Here is a 15,981-nt window from a genome sequence, read left to right as displayed (position 1 = left end):
CCTTCCTTCCTTCCTTCCTTCCCTTCCCTTCCTTCCTTCCTTCCCTTCCTTCCTTCCTTCCTTCCCTTCCTTCCTTCCTTCCCTTCCCTTCCCTTCCCCTTCCTTCCCTTCCCTTCCTTCCCTTTCCTTTCCCTTTCCCTTTCCCTTTCCCTTTCCCTTTCCCTTTCCTTTCCTTTCCCTTTCCCTTTCCCTTTCCCTTTCCCTTTCCTTTCCCTTTCCCTTTCCCTTTCCCTTTCCTTTCCCTTTCCCTTTCCCTTTCCTTCTTTCTTTTCCTTCTTTCTCTTTCTTTTTTTTCCTTTTTTTTTCTTTTTTCTTTTTTTTTAATCTGCTTTCCCTCTAGATTGCATGGCAAAATGATGTAAGTGCACAGAATTGTACTAATGCCCAGAAAATATTTCAGTATTTGACATAGGCTCTTGCTTTGTCTTATCCAGTTACACTTATCTCCCTCACTGTTTTTTTAGGATTCTGGGCACATTTATCTTCTCCTGAAACTAGGTCTTTTATAAATTCACTGACTTCTGTGGATTGGAATCCAGATGGATTTTTGAGTATCCGCTCATTTCTGTTCCATGATTGATCAGTTCATCATTATATTTGTTGGAACTGGATGAGGTTTGGAAGGTGATTAAGTACTTTACTATATGATTAATGTGTGTACAGTTCTGTCTTTTATTAGTAGGTTTGAATATTAGGCAAAATATACAAATAATTCATCTATCCCCAAGAAATTAATCACTTTCATTAACTTGTTTCCAAAAGCTGTTACAATGACCACAAAAAAACTAATATATTTTCTTGAGCAAATGTAACAGCTGCATTTCATATGCCTTATGTGTGTATGTGAATGTATGGCTGCACAGCAAATCACAGTAATATGTTTGAAAATTAGTTCATTTTTCCACAGTGAACTGAGGTTTGCTGATTTCCTATATTTTCTGTGTTTAGCATTATCTGATTTGGTTTAGGAAGAAGTCTTGGAGGTGAAAGTGAATTCCAATGAAAAACTATATTGTTTTGCCTCAGAGATGGTCTGGTTCATCTTCATGTGTTTAGGTAAGTTGTTCTAATGACAATCTTTTTGTCTCTGGGTTTTGTTGATTTATTAATTTTGTTATTTGGTGCATAAATGAAAAATGACAGAATAGCTGAACACTTGTGTTATTTTTGCAGTGTGGTTCAAGGTGGCTTATTTCAAAAATGTGTCATTATATCAGACAAGGCACTTTGGAAATAATCTTGTCTTTCTCTGGCTGATGATCACATTCAGATTTTGTCCTGATTTTGCTTTCTTTAAAATTTCTTACTTTTTTTTTTTTTTTAACTCAAATTAATTCACGTGTTCCAAAAACTCAAAAGGAATTAAATCCTAGGAAAAGTGAGTAACATTCCTCAAAATTCCCTATATGGAGTTAAATCCTATATAACAGTCAGGAAGAGTTTAATTTCTCTCTCTCTCTCTCTCTCTTTTTTTTTTTTTAATTTATTATATTATATTTTATTTGTTTATTTACTTTTTTAGCACTCTCAAACAAGATTCTCCAAACTACATATGTATACCCAACAAACAAACAAGCAAAAAAAGAGCACTCAATAAATTTAAAGCTATTCAATAAGGCAAATACATTTACAAAGGATTGGAGCCAGTGGGTTGGCTTTCTTTATATGAGATGTCTGAATTATGTTGACAACCTAATAATGCGCCCGAGTAGCTAAAGGCTGATACAGGCCTGCAGGAGCCGGTAATGTTGCTGTAACATCTTATAACATTAAGAACATCATGGAGATAAATGAGACTAATGTAGTCTGAAAGTGATCATCTCCCTTGGTTTAAAAAAGTTAACTATAAAAATAAATATTGTGCGTTGGCTATTTATATCTAGAATCTTGTATGGAATTTATATAAATTTCTATGCACAAGTTATTGAGCTAAATGTTATAGTAAAATATCCCTGTCTGTTTTCAAAGCAAAAATATAATTAGCAGAGGTAGAAAATACCATTTTCTGTTGTTATCCAACCATAGCTATTACTTTAAGCAAAATCATAATAGTGATATTGTATGGCAGAAGTAATGAAGTGTGGGTGGAAAATCAGCTGATATGACACGCAAAATGAGACACTTCATGGCAGTCTGTGCTTGTAAATGAAATGCAGTTGAAATATTACTCTTTGTGGAATCTCAGCAGCAGAAGACTTATTTTATCCAGTTTGGGGTTGTAACATTTGTTAAACTACGATTAAGTATTTTTTGTTTTGTTTTGTTTTGTTTGTATGTTTGTTTTTAATCTATATTTGTTATAAGTAACTCATGGACATATTTATGACACTACAATTTCTTTTCTTTTTTTTTTTCCAAGCTGGAAATTATGATTTACAGTTTGTCAGGATGCTGCATAAATGCAATTAGAAATTAACTAATAAGATAGAGATTATTTACATTGTGTCAGTTATCTCTTTAAATACAATTATAAATAGAATATCACTTGCCACAAGATCTACAGTTTCTTTCAAAATCTCTTGACAGCTATTACGCTTCATTAGAAAAAAGTAGCAAGAGGAAAGATAATTAGAGAAGCATAAAATACAGAAGCAGAACTTGGCATTTTTTCCTTTTCAGGCAAAACAATCCTGAGCATAGCATCACCAAAAGGTGGAAGTTCAGAGGCAGTAAAGCACTGCTAGAAAATCCCTCACTGCTCAGAGGTCAGCTACAGCAGGTTGCTTAGGGCCATATCTAGTCAGACTTTGAGTATCTCCTAGGATGGAGAATCCACATCCTCTCTGGGCAACCTGCTCCAGTGTTTGACCACTTTTACAGTGAAAATGTTTTTTTTTTTTTTTTTTTTTTCTAACAATTAAACAGAATTTCCTTCAGTTTGTGCCTATTGCCTCTTGTCTTGCCACTGGATAACACCTGCAAGAGTCTGGCTACGTCTTCTTTTCTCCTTCTAAACTCCAGTAATAATATGCCTATATTCGTACTTATTTTTCTTGTATTTCAGTGTGAACCGGACTAAGATAGACTAGAACAAAACAGAGAAAAGAGTAGTTTAATTATTTGGATTAAAAATAAAGGAGACTGTGTCATATTGCCTGAAGATATCCAACTTTCTTTCCCTTACAGCAACATTGGAAGTAGGAGGGGGTACAGATGAAATAACTCTTAATGTGCCTATTCCATTAGTTCCTATTACAGCTGCATATTGTATTGTATAGCTGCCTCAAGGAAGGCGAGAGCCCTAAATTATTTGACCTTGATAAATTAATGCAGCAAGTCAGCTTCCTACTACCTGACATTCCATTGAAAATAATTTCCACTGGATACACTGATACATAAATTGCATCGGAATTGCTTGTGTGTGTGTGTAATTGCATGCAAAGGAGTAGGGTCAGCATGGCACTCAAGAGGTTCTTATATTTGCAGTTCTTGAAAAAAAAAAAAAAGGTAGAATCATTGAGCCAAAATAAAAGCTAGAAAAGTCAGTAAGGAGATAGGCAGTACTGAGAAGTTGGCTATTCCTGATGAAGCTTATATGTGGATTATGTCTTTTTTTTTCTTTTTTTCTGAAAAAAAAAAAAAAAAGGTGAAGACAAGAAAATGACATAAAGGGTCATCAGTGGAGACCAAAACTGGCAAAATTAGACAAATCCTATCAGTATGGCAGGGATGTATTAGGAGGACGAAGTCCTGACAATTCAGCTAGGGAAAAGAGAATTGCATACTGGTTTACTGACATCCCTAAAATCAACTCAGTTTTCCAGCAGCCTGAATAAAAGAGATAAAAGAAGGCTCTGTCATTGTATTTAAAAGACAGCAGCAATGCAGGTTGCTTGCTTGAGTAGGAAAAAATATTAAAGGTTAACATGTCCTTCTTCCCATACTTGAGCCAGATTCCACTATTGAACCGAACCATATAAAGACTCTTCTGCGATCAATTAATATACTCAAATTATAGCCTGTTCTCAGAAATAAACTCATAGCAGAGATTTTGTTATTAGTTTCAAATACATGACTTTAAGTTTTAAACTACTGAACTTTCATTTGATCTTTTTATATCTTAAATATTTTTTGTTTTATCAATTTTCCCCAAAAAACATACCACCAAATAATTTTATTGGCACACCCATATTTTATGCCTCCAGCTCACTGACTAAAATATTAAAGAAGCTCTAGCTTTACACAGATTTCTGGGAAAGTCCATTTATAATCTTTCTACATTTTGATTAATTCCTTTTCCAGTACATCCCAGAAACACTGATGTTTCTTCTTTAATCATTTCCCCATCCATTCTCTGATGCCTCCACTAAATCACCACTTCTCTAACTTCACTTCCCTTTTGACACCGTCTTCTTTGAATCTATGCAAATTTGGAGATTAAACTTGCCTGCTAACATATTCAGTACTATTTTTATTAGTGTCATTTCTTCTAGAATATGTGTCTAAGATGCTAAAGTGTACCGTAGGGAGGGCTCTCACGTCTATTAGCCTTTATTTTAATATTTCAGTTTTCTGTTATGAGTAGGATTTCACAGAATATTTCTAGATCTATACTTATTTACCGTACTTGCCTAAAGAGATTTAAAACTGCCTTTGGTTTTACTGATGTTATGGGGTTGGTCTTTATTAAAGTTTGATATGTCATAGGATCCTTCTACTTATACCTTCACTTCTCTCTTCCCTGGATAGGATATATACAATACTACTCTATTTTACTGCTGTTTATTATTATTTTTTTTCCTCCATTCATCTGTTGTCCCCTAAAATGTCTGGGTGCCATATTTGCAACCGGGAATTCAGAGTTCAATATTTTATGGTCTTGGGACACAGAAAAAAGAGAGAATTTATCTCATGTTCCCTTCTCCCAAGCAAGTAAGATCTTAAATGCCCCCACCTCCCTTTTCTTTGCCCATATTTTTGTTAAAATCTGACCAGTTAATAGCTTTGAATGAATCTTACAGTTCTTCTGTAAGTTAGTGTGTTCTAGTAAATATAACAATTAGTTTATAGGATTTCTGGGCAGCTTACTGAAATGTGAGGGGTATTTTTGTAGATCTATCCCCCAATTTTAACTCTATGAGCAAGATTATGACTACAGACAGAGGTTAACATGTTTCAATTCACTTTATTGCTTTTTTCATAGATTTCAGATTTCGTTGGGACATAATGGACTTGCACACTGTGACAAAAATCACACAGCTTGAGCAGTTATAAAAATTTATATCATAAAGAAACTTGATCTGCCATGCAACAGTTCTGAACAGTCGTTTCCAAATACACAGTTTAAGAAGGCTGCCAATTTTAGTCCCACTATTACATTACTTTCAAATGTACATAATATTAATTGGTATCTTTCCTTTCTACATTCAGTAAACTTCCTTCCAAGTACACAAAATAAAATTAATGTTGCTTTGGTAGAGGGTTATCATGATTAAAGAACAACCTATGCTTTTCATTTCTACATCATTAAAGTGTTTTTGATATTGTTAGTAATAACAATGTATTGGAAGAAAGTACACCACAGTGTACTTCAGAAAATAAAGCAGGCCCATATTTTTTCATGATTAGTTGTTTTTCTTATTTCACATGCAAACGTTTTGATAGAAATCAATTAATAAACAGACAGTCTTTCCATCCATGAACAGAGAAGTTATAAGAGAAGTTTGGTTAGCTTTATAGGAACAATCTTAGGACAACTTGTCTTTAGAACGAGTATGAATAAGTCAATTCTGGACGTCAATGATAAGACCAAAGCAAAACTTTGAAAAAAAAATGTGAAAACTTAAAAATGAATGTATTATTTTGAAAAATGCTAAGCTATTTCGAAGACTTTCTTCTAGTGGGAGTCTCAGGAGGACAGCTATGGCTCACTGACTTGGTTCCAACTTGTTGCTTTTAATCAGCTCATGCAAATGCCCATGGCATTGTTTAATGAAGAACTGAGTAACTCTTTTCTCCTCTACAGCTCAGACTTTCCTCCATCATCTTCCCTAACTCTGAAACAACAGGTGCTGGAACTGACTCCAATATCTTTTATCAGCAAAGGGATTCCATGTGTACTTGAGTCCCATGAGTTTTTTGATGACTTTTCCCTTTAAGATCCAGATCCAAAAAAATATAATCCTTAGTGCTGGAGATTGGAGATTTGTTTGTTATTGTTGTTGTTGGTTGATTGGTTGGTTTTTTATTTGGTTGGGTGGTCATATTTTTTTTTCCCTTTGATTAAAAGCCAACAACCTAATTAAAAAATACACTATGTATTCAGACCTACTTGTATATTCTCTTCTACATTGCCAAAACTCATGCTATAAATTTCTTAACTGATAACTACAACATGGCCAGGTCAGGATGCAGAAAGCTTAAAACCTTCCTATTTCAAGTTCCTTTCCCACCCATCATCCTAGGTTACCACTGAACAAATAGGAGGCTTTTATCTGTGGCTGTTTCACATGCTGAAATTGAGGCCTGGAATTAAAACTGTCAAGAGTATCAAAGAATACTGTGGCTGTAGGAATTCTGCCAATTCATACCAGCTTAGGATCTGAACATTTTTTTATTTTTTTTTAATTTACATGTATTTTTTCCTACACAGTACTTGGTAAAAAAACATTGAGATCAAATTGCCTGTCACTTGAACTGAATATATTTGCCTCACCAAAATTTACATGTTGTTGATATGTATATCCAAACTATACTTTCTTTCTAACAGCAGAAAATAATTTGTAGGCTCAAAGCCAACTTGCTCCATTTTTTAAAGTCTAAATCATGCAGATGTTGTGCTTGATGAGGCAGTATACATCCTGGCATTGGATTCATGGTCTGCGGGTAGCATTAGAACAAGATTGTTTTGATTGTACCTGCCTGCAAAATAAACACTTGTTTAAGGCACACTAAAGATGTACAGGATGCTACAGACCTGGCTTCAACAATTTCCAAAATAGTAGCACTGCAAAATCCCACATGAGACAGAACTACGTGTTATACGAACAAATCTCTCAGTTAGGCAGATCCTCTTTCCCTGCAACTTGAAGAGAAGCTAATTAACAACATGGAAAATGACACAACTCATCTGTAAGTGGTAAAAGAAAGGTGAAGGACAACTAAAGGAAACACATGAAACAACAGACTCATTCTTCTATCTCTCTACTCCTGCAAGACATCAATGTTTTGCAGGCACTGTGGCAGAGATAACAAACTGGTTAAGCCATATTGTTTGCATCTGATTCTGAGCAGAGGGTTTCTCTTAAGAACAGTTATTTTCAGTTTCTTTGCAGCTCAGAGAGATGAGATTCAGGCTGAACTGACAGCTCTTTTGTTAGCAGTCATCCCTGGAGGGACAAGACCGGGCTGTTCATTTCTTGATTTTTTGGTGATGTCCTTCTTGAAGGCAGTGGCAAATATTCAGATTATGTCATGTATAGGCGATCTAGGACCTCCTTATGGAGGAGAGGCGATCTGAATGCCAGCATACCCACTTCTGGGGATTTTTAACTATATATAAATATATATTCTAAAAGAAGAGAAAACAAAACACCAGCTTATTACGTTTGTCATTCAAATGCACAATGTCAAAATGCGCTATTTTGGTAGGGAGGGGAAGGGATCCTTTGGGGGGCAGAGATGAAATAGTTAAGAATTCATGGTTTATAAAAAATGTAAAAGTAAAAAGTAAAAGTGTAAAAGTAAAAAATGTAAGCAATCTTGGGGAGTTGGAAAAGGAGGTTGAAAAGGCAAGGCAGAGTGATAAATTTCCAAGCAGATCTCCTCTGTACTGCTAGTGTAATTTGCTACTCCTGCTGAGGTGCAACTGCTGGTAAAAGTTGCTTTTTGATCAGGTAATTGGGTTCAGAGAACACCCAGTCATGAACAAACAGTAGTTTCTTGTGTTTTTGTCTCCTTACACCCCCTAAGAAAAGACATCTGGCTTAAATGTGCCATTACATATAAACTGTGCATTTTGAATTCTCCCCCCTGGAGCTGCTGCTTCAGCTGATGAGTCTTCCTGACCACAGGCAAACAAGCAACGTTTCCTCTGGGAGGGCACAGCGCACCAGCGGGAGGTCTTTACAACTACGTAGATTAAAATGAGGATGTAGATTAAATACGATAAGGGTTTAAGCCAAGTGGAAGCAGCTCTGTTCCCCTCACTCTGTGCTGAAGCAACAAAGATTGCCTCTCAGCCCACGCTGACTGCTCTCTGGCTCTCAGACCCTGGAAGGTGCAGCTCTGAAGATCTGTCATTATCTTTTTGGGACTGGTATGCACATCCAGATATAGGCATTTTAAAGAGCTGAGTTCATGTTTGTGGTACTCCTACCATCAAGTCTGTCGCTGCTATTATGGTTCTTCTTACTAAGGAATATATAAGACATTTTCTTTCCTAACAAGCTCATATTAAGCCTTGATAGTCAGCAATGCCTTAACTCATGTTAGCTGTTTTCAGAACAACACTGAGCAGTCCAAAATCAATATTTTGAATAGTCAAAGTTCATTAGGCCAAGCCAGTTTTGTTTATTGTTTTACACTCTAGTAAATGAGCATATGAGTTTTTAGTTGACATGATCTTAAAACTTTGCTTTGGAAGCACATATAAAGACTGTTCATGTAAGACAGTTTTTAAAAATAATCTCTGTGGCTTAAAGAAGTTATTGGAACAGTCAAAACTCAGTTACCATAAGCAGGGGAGATTACTCATAAAATAATGTGATCTGCATAAAATATCTGTCTTTGACTGAAATACACATGGATTAAATAATACCTTTGGGCTAAATCCTTCATTCATCATGCTGTGAACATACCTTCCAGGAAGAAATAAATGTAAAAGGAAGCAGGAAGAAAGCACTGTACATGCTGGATAGCTTTTCCAGCATCTTTCTGATGAGCATGTAGCCATTCCATAGGGATTTGTGCAGGTTTTGCAGCTAAGGGACTAGATGATGCAATATCAGAGTGTAAATTAATTTCGGCCCTCAGTACAGATCAAATGAAAGATTAAAAGTGGCTCTTATATTCCTCCCTGTGAAAGAAAGACTTCCTACAAAGTAAAGTTACTTCTTCGTGTGAAATAAAATAAGATCTATATCTCCATTTATTTTTTTTAATGGAGAATTAACAAGATTGTTATTGCAAACTAAAGAACACAGAGTCAAAAAGTATTTCCAAATTCTAAATTTCTTACTTCTCAATCAACTATGAAAGTCTCGTCTTTGAAAACTGTGCATTACAGACAGTATCACTTATAATGATAAATTTCATGAAATCATAAAAATATAAGGAAGAAGAAACACATTTGCTCCACACGCTTGTAGGCTGATGCCCTGAAAATAGTGCAAGCAAAGGATTCATTACCTCCTCACCAGTGTGCCTTAGCATCCTCAGGTATGAAGCCACTTTATTGGGTAATTGTACTCTGTTCATTTCTTCAGGATCAGACCTATGATAAGTAAATCATCATGCTCATCACTTATTTTTTCCTTTTTCTCCATATCCCCCACTAAAAATAATCCCATTGTGCTTGCTTTTTACTAAAAACTTTGATTTTCTATCAGAAGAAATAATGGATAAAGAAATGTGTGCTATCTATATACTGTAATCACTATTTAATTGTACAACTTAAAAATAAAATTAATGAATAGAATTTACATTTGGAAGTCACTGATTTCTAATATATTTGCTAGTGAAACAGATATCTCCTGATCTATATTATCAGGCAGTCTTATAGCCCCTACTTACTTAATCATTATTTATTCTTTCTATTATGTGTCAATAATGTTCTAATTTTATTTTATGATCAACCACTTCAGATGAACATACAAGATAGTAGTTCTTGAGAGCCAGATTAAAAACATAAGAAAAGCAATGCAGAACAACAATGTTGAAGCATTTTTAGAGGATTTCAGGGTTAAGATAAAAAACAAAAATGATGATAGCTGACTGTGAGTTTTCCAGACCAATGAAATTATTAATGCAACATGTTGGCACATGAAAATAAATAAATAAATAAATAAATGTATGACAGATAATTCAGTAACAAAATATGTGTTAATATATACCACTGTATTCATAAATTTTAATAGAACTATTTATCACAGCAAGAACTGTTAAGGAATTCTGTAGGCTTTCTGCCACTATGGTAAGATGAATGATGAATCTGATGCAACACAGGGTTTTTTAATAATTTATTGGGTCATGAGTTATGGTTTTATTCAATTGAAAATTATTAGATGGGTTTGCCCCAGGCAGAGAGCATGGTATATGAAAAAGGAAAATAGATTAAGCAAACACTCGATGAGTTTAATCATTTCAAACAGGGCAGCAGATAAAGGCACTGACAGATTTGTCATTAATTCAGCAGACGTTTTTACCTCCACACAACATAATCACAAGACGGGAGTTGTCAGTGAAGCCCTGAAAGTGTGATGTTCATAATGAATAGTCTGCATAATCCATTATTTTAATACAAATGATTTATTTTTTCCATGTAAGGGGACAAGGGACAGAAAAGAGTGTAGAAGGTCTCTTTCAAGAATGTTGGCATAAAAATAGTTTTCTTCATCCCAAATTCTGATATCTATTTCTGATTAAATACTGCCATTCAGCATAGTGTTGTCTGCTTTCACCACAAAGTATTTGTTGAATTTTTATTGAGAAACATTAGCGATGGCTTCCAACTCAAAGACCTACCTATAAGCTGTAGCTGAATCCATTTTGTAACAACAAATATTTAGATTCTTAGAGAGCAGTGAGAGGATCTGAACCATAATATAATAATATGTATTAGTTGTCTGGTGTTCTTATAAAATAATGATCTTTCAGAGAATATAAGTGTATGCAGAGGTAAAGGTGGTGAATATTGTATGCTGACCAATCTTGACATCTACAAATACTTTAGCAATTCTCCATAAATGACTACTAAGTTATTTGGCAAATTCTATATTTACCAAGAGAGTAACTAAAATGTGGAACCTTGCTATTTTCTTTAAGAATTATTATCATATATTATATTTAAACAAAATTTTATTTAACTAATGACTAATGAGTATAAGGGGCTGTGGCCTACAGTAGTTAAGCAATCCAGTTCCACACTGAAAGGAAAGCCATTTCTATTATTGCTGCTTTTATGAGAAAAAAATACCTATCAAAAAAATAGTCAGAGCAGGAATCTTTTGAGTGTGAAATAGTATTCTAGTCATAACTAACACTCAGTCTAACATTCCAAAATTCCATAAGAAAATCTAATTATTGAGATTACAAATACAATCACAGACAAATGTGAAGGTGCCAAAATGAGGACTATTTTCTTCTGCATATGCAATTTCAGTTCTACATTCTAAGGGGTTAGCAACAGGTATAACTCCATCAAAGGTACCAAAGACCCATATCACTTTATGACACAAACAGATGGTGAAAATCTTTAACTGTTCTCAGAAACCATCTCTATATGATCACCAATATCTTCAAGATAAATATTAAACTGTTTTCAGCATGTCTAGTGGCTACAGTGCACAAGACAGTAAGAATCTACTAGAGGTAATATTTTCTATTCTAGAGGTACAAATTTCAAGGTGAACATTTTGATGATATCAACATCAACATGTGTAAACTTATAACTTTGAGTCCATAGATTTTTTTTTTGAATTGTTGCTTTATTCATGTATGTGTTTTTATGCTACTTTACATATCATAAAACTGCTTTTTCAACAGTGGGTGAAACAGCCATGGGTGTCTCCAGAGTATGATTTTCTGTTTCTTTTGATCATCATCTCAGCCATTGTCACTGATTTCATTTGTACTGTAACTGTTCAACACAAGTTTCTATTCATCCAAAACCGCTTTTCTGGAGAGCAACAAACATGTAAATCATGAAACAATGGTTTGCCTTTGTCAACTTGCCTGGAGTTACCCAGAAATTATTTGGTGGAGCCAAAGATAACATCCAATTGTTCTAGACACTACCTAGTTACCAAAACAGCAAATTACCTTTTGTTTTGTTTTGTCTTTTTTTTTTTTTTTTTTAAGGCCACAAAGATGATATGGGGACTGGAGCGTCTCCCCTATGAGGAAAGGTTGACAGACCTGGGTCTGTTCTGCCTGGAGAAAAGAAGACTGAGAGGGGATCTTATTAATGTTTACAAATATCTTAAGTGTGGGAGAGAGAGGGATATGGCCAACCTCTTTTCAGTGGTCTGTAGGGACAGGACAAGGGGCAATGGCCACAAAATGGAGCACAGGAAGTTCCACACCAATATGCGAAAGAATTTCTTCACGGTGAGGGTGACGGAGCACTGGAACAGGCTGCCCACGGAGGTTGTGGAGTCTCCTTCTCTGGAGATATTCAAGACCTGCCTGGATGCCTACCTGGGCAACCTGCTCTAGGGAACTTGCTTTGTCAGGGGGGTTGGACCCGATGATCTCTTGAGGTCCCTTCCAACCCCTACCATTCTGTGATTCTGTGATTCTCCTCAGTTTCCTGTGCAATGTCCCAACAGCTTTGCTAATACCTTATTTCATGTGCAACTCTGACATTTCCTGGATAGTTGTTCACTCCGTGGATTTTGGCACAGCATCACACCACCTGAGCGTGTCACAGAAATAGAAGTTATGCAGACCAGGATGTAGGAACTGGATCACACCTATGAAAGGGGAAAAGGATGTGTCCTTAGAACGGTAAGAAAAATACAATTTAATTTTTAAAAGAACATCATTTATGAACCACTAATCATAAGTACTTTGTTCTTAAGCAAAGAAAGAGTAACAGAAGGTTATTATTAGGACATTCTAGTTTAAGTTTTATGTATATTAGGTATTCTGAAGAAGAGCAAGTTATGACCATTTCAATACATACTCTTCCCATGAGAAATATTTATAGCTCATAAGGGCAGGAATATTGTTGCTTTCAAATCTTGCTTTATTGACAGTTTCAATTTGGCTGTTTTCTTACAGTGGTCAAAGAAAGGGAATGTTGAATTATTAACTCTTCTCACTTTCTCCTTCCACCAGACTAAGGAGAGAAGATCTATGATGTAGTACCTGAGTCCCTTTGAGTCTTTAAACTACTGCCTTCCTCTCTTTCTGAAGCGTTGCAATAAATATGGCAAGGAACTTGCAGAAGGGAGATAACTGAGTCAGAGGAAAAGACAACGTATATGTGTTATCCAGCAAGAATGGATGTAAGGTTTCCCTACTCTGTACTTCAGATTTGTTAATGAACATTTCAGAAGCATGTTAGCTACTTAATGGCTCTATAAATCACATCTTCCATTCTACATCAACAGCAGTTGCTGCGAGTCAGTGAACATTAAAAAAGGGAATATACCTGCCATAATGAGAAAAAAGAAAAGACATCTATATTTGTTTAAATTAAAGCAGGTTTGGATAAATATGCATCCTTTTAACCTACTAGGGAACCCATAGAAGCAAACAATAACAATAATAACAGCAATAATCATAATAATATCAAGGATTGTGTGCAAGTTCTATTCAGAAGTTAATAAAACTTATTTTTTCCCCTTGTTGTGTTTCTTTTGCTGCTTTTCTTTTCCTTTAAAAAATGTTTCATATACTTTCATATCAACATGAATTTCTCCTCATTTTTTGCGACACTTGATGATATTTTAATTTTGTATGAAACCATGTAAATGTTAGTCTTCCTTCTGTTACTTTTTTGTGTGTATATATTATTTCAAATGGCTAAAGGGGATGGGTGGGGAAAAGTACAAAACTGCCCGGAGCTAGTAAATGGAGGAGGAAGGATAGAATGTAATGTGGCAGCTTAAGTTTGCTGCTGCTGTGCATATAAAATAAAATGGTTATTAATGTTATTCAGTACAGAAACTTGTATAAAATAATTAAATGAACCCCAAGGATGCCTGTCAAACTGTCATATACTCACAAGCAAAGAAGTCACAAAGTAAAGCTGTCAGTCAGGATCTGACATTCTAAAATCCTTCAGAAAGTGTCAAGCATTCAAAACTCTGCAGTAATAAACCTGGCAACAGTAAGATAAGCTGGCCTGCCACAGCCTCGGGATTCTTTTGCAAATGACACTGCAATATGACTCAGTACCTTTTCATAAAAAAATCTGGTTCATATTTTTATCTGTTCAAAGAAGATTCAAAGACATACTTATTCTTTCCTGTAGCAACTATTTTTATTTTGCAATTTGTAAATAAATGAGTATTAGCTTTCGTTGAATTAAAGTACATATTGACCAGCCTGTGTAAATCAACTCAAGAGTAATGTAGACTATGGTAATTTACATCAGGTAAAGATTTATCTGCCTTCATTTTTTTCTTCAACAAATAAATGGCATTACACCAACAGCTAAATGGTACAGTTTTGCTATTGATGCTGGATGGTTCATTTTAGCAAATCAAGTCCTGAGTGGAATCAGGGTTACTTGTAGTAATTATCTTAAACAGAAAACTAATAATGATCAGAAAATAGTCAATGCCTAATCTAGCACATTATCACTGTAATTTCTAAACTGCCTATTTACAGTAACATCTTTGTGCTGGCTGGTTAATTTAGAATCATTAAAGGAATTCAAAGAACTACTGTTCCTGGCTCTTCTTGAAGTTGTTATATGTACCAGGCTGGTTTGGATTGGATTGGATTGGATTGGATTGGATTGGATTGGATTGGTTTGGTTTGGTTTGGTTTGGTTTGGTTTGGTTTGATTTGGTTTGGTTTGGTTTGGTTTGGTTTGGTCTGGTATGTCAGCCTTCCTTTCTTCCTCTTTTTATTTTCACTCTTTATAATTTCTTCTCTTGCTCTAACTCTTCTTTTCCACTTCCTAGATTTGTTAATTTGTAGATTTGTTAGATTTGCAAATTTGTACATTTGTTAGATTTGCTAATTTAATAAATGTGTTGAACATATTTCTCCGGGGGCGGTGGGGAGGGTGGGGGGGGGGGGGGGGGGGGAGGAGGGTTTTCTGTTTATTCTTCCAGATAGTTTTCCTTCTAATAGTAAATTTTAAAGGGGGAACTTATAGGAGACAAAAGTTTTTTGTATATTTGAAGAAAACCAAATGTTAATTCATTCTAAGACACTCTCAGATGATTTTATAAATCTAAAAGATAAGAGGTCAGAGTCAGAACCAGTCACCTGACCTGCTTTTATAGTCACTGAAAAAAAAAGTAGTATCTTTAGAGATTCAGTCAAGTCATCCTAATCAACTTGTCTGAAATAGGTCAAAATCATCTTTGGAAGATGTCTCTTCATTGTGTATAAAAAAGACTTGGATATCTGTCATACATTCAACTGTCTATATATCATAGATTCAATCATAGAACCATAGAATATCCCGAGTTGGAAGGGACCCACAAGGATCATTGAGTCCACCTCCTGGTTCCACACAGGTCTGCCCAAAAATTCAGACCATGTGACTGAAAGCGCAGTCCAAATGCTTCTTAAACTCCAACAGGCTTGGTGCCATGACTACATACGTCCCTGGGGAGCCTGTTCCAGTGCGCAACAACCCTCTTGGTGAAGAACCTTTTCCTAACTTCCAGCCTGACCCTCCCCTGTCACAGTTTGACTCCATTCCTTCAGGTCCTATCTCTTGTCACCAGAGAGAAGAGATTGGCACCTGCCCCTCCACTCCCCATCATGAGAAAGCTGTAGACTGCAATAAGGTCTCCCCTCAGCCTCCTCTTTTCCAGGCTGAACAGACCAAGTGACCTCAGCTGTTCCTTGTACGTCTTCCCCTCTAGGCCCTTCACCATCTTCGTCGCCCTCCTCTGGACACTCTCCAACAGTTTTACATCCTTTTAGTACTGTGGTGCCCAGAACTGCACACAGTACTCAAGGTGAGGCCGCACCAACGCACAGTAGAGCGGGACAATCACTTCCCTCGACCGACTAGCAATGCCATGCTTGATGCATCCCAGGATACGGCTGGCCCTCCTGGCTGCCAGGGCATACTACTGCCTCATATTCAACTTGCTCTCAACCACAACCCCCAGATCCCTCTCTGTG

Source organism: Anser cygnoides, chromosome 2 (genome assembly GCF_040182565.1).
Source record: "Anser cygnoides isolate HZ-2024a breed goose chromosome 2, Taihu_goose_T2T_genome, whole genome shotgun sequence".
Taxonomy (NCBI): domain Eukaryota; kingdom Metazoa; phylum Chordata; class Aves; order Anseriformes; family Anatidae; genus Anser; species Anser cygnoides.
The sequence above is the reverse complement of the archived record's forward strand: the minus strand, read 5'-3'. Positions refer to the sequence as shown.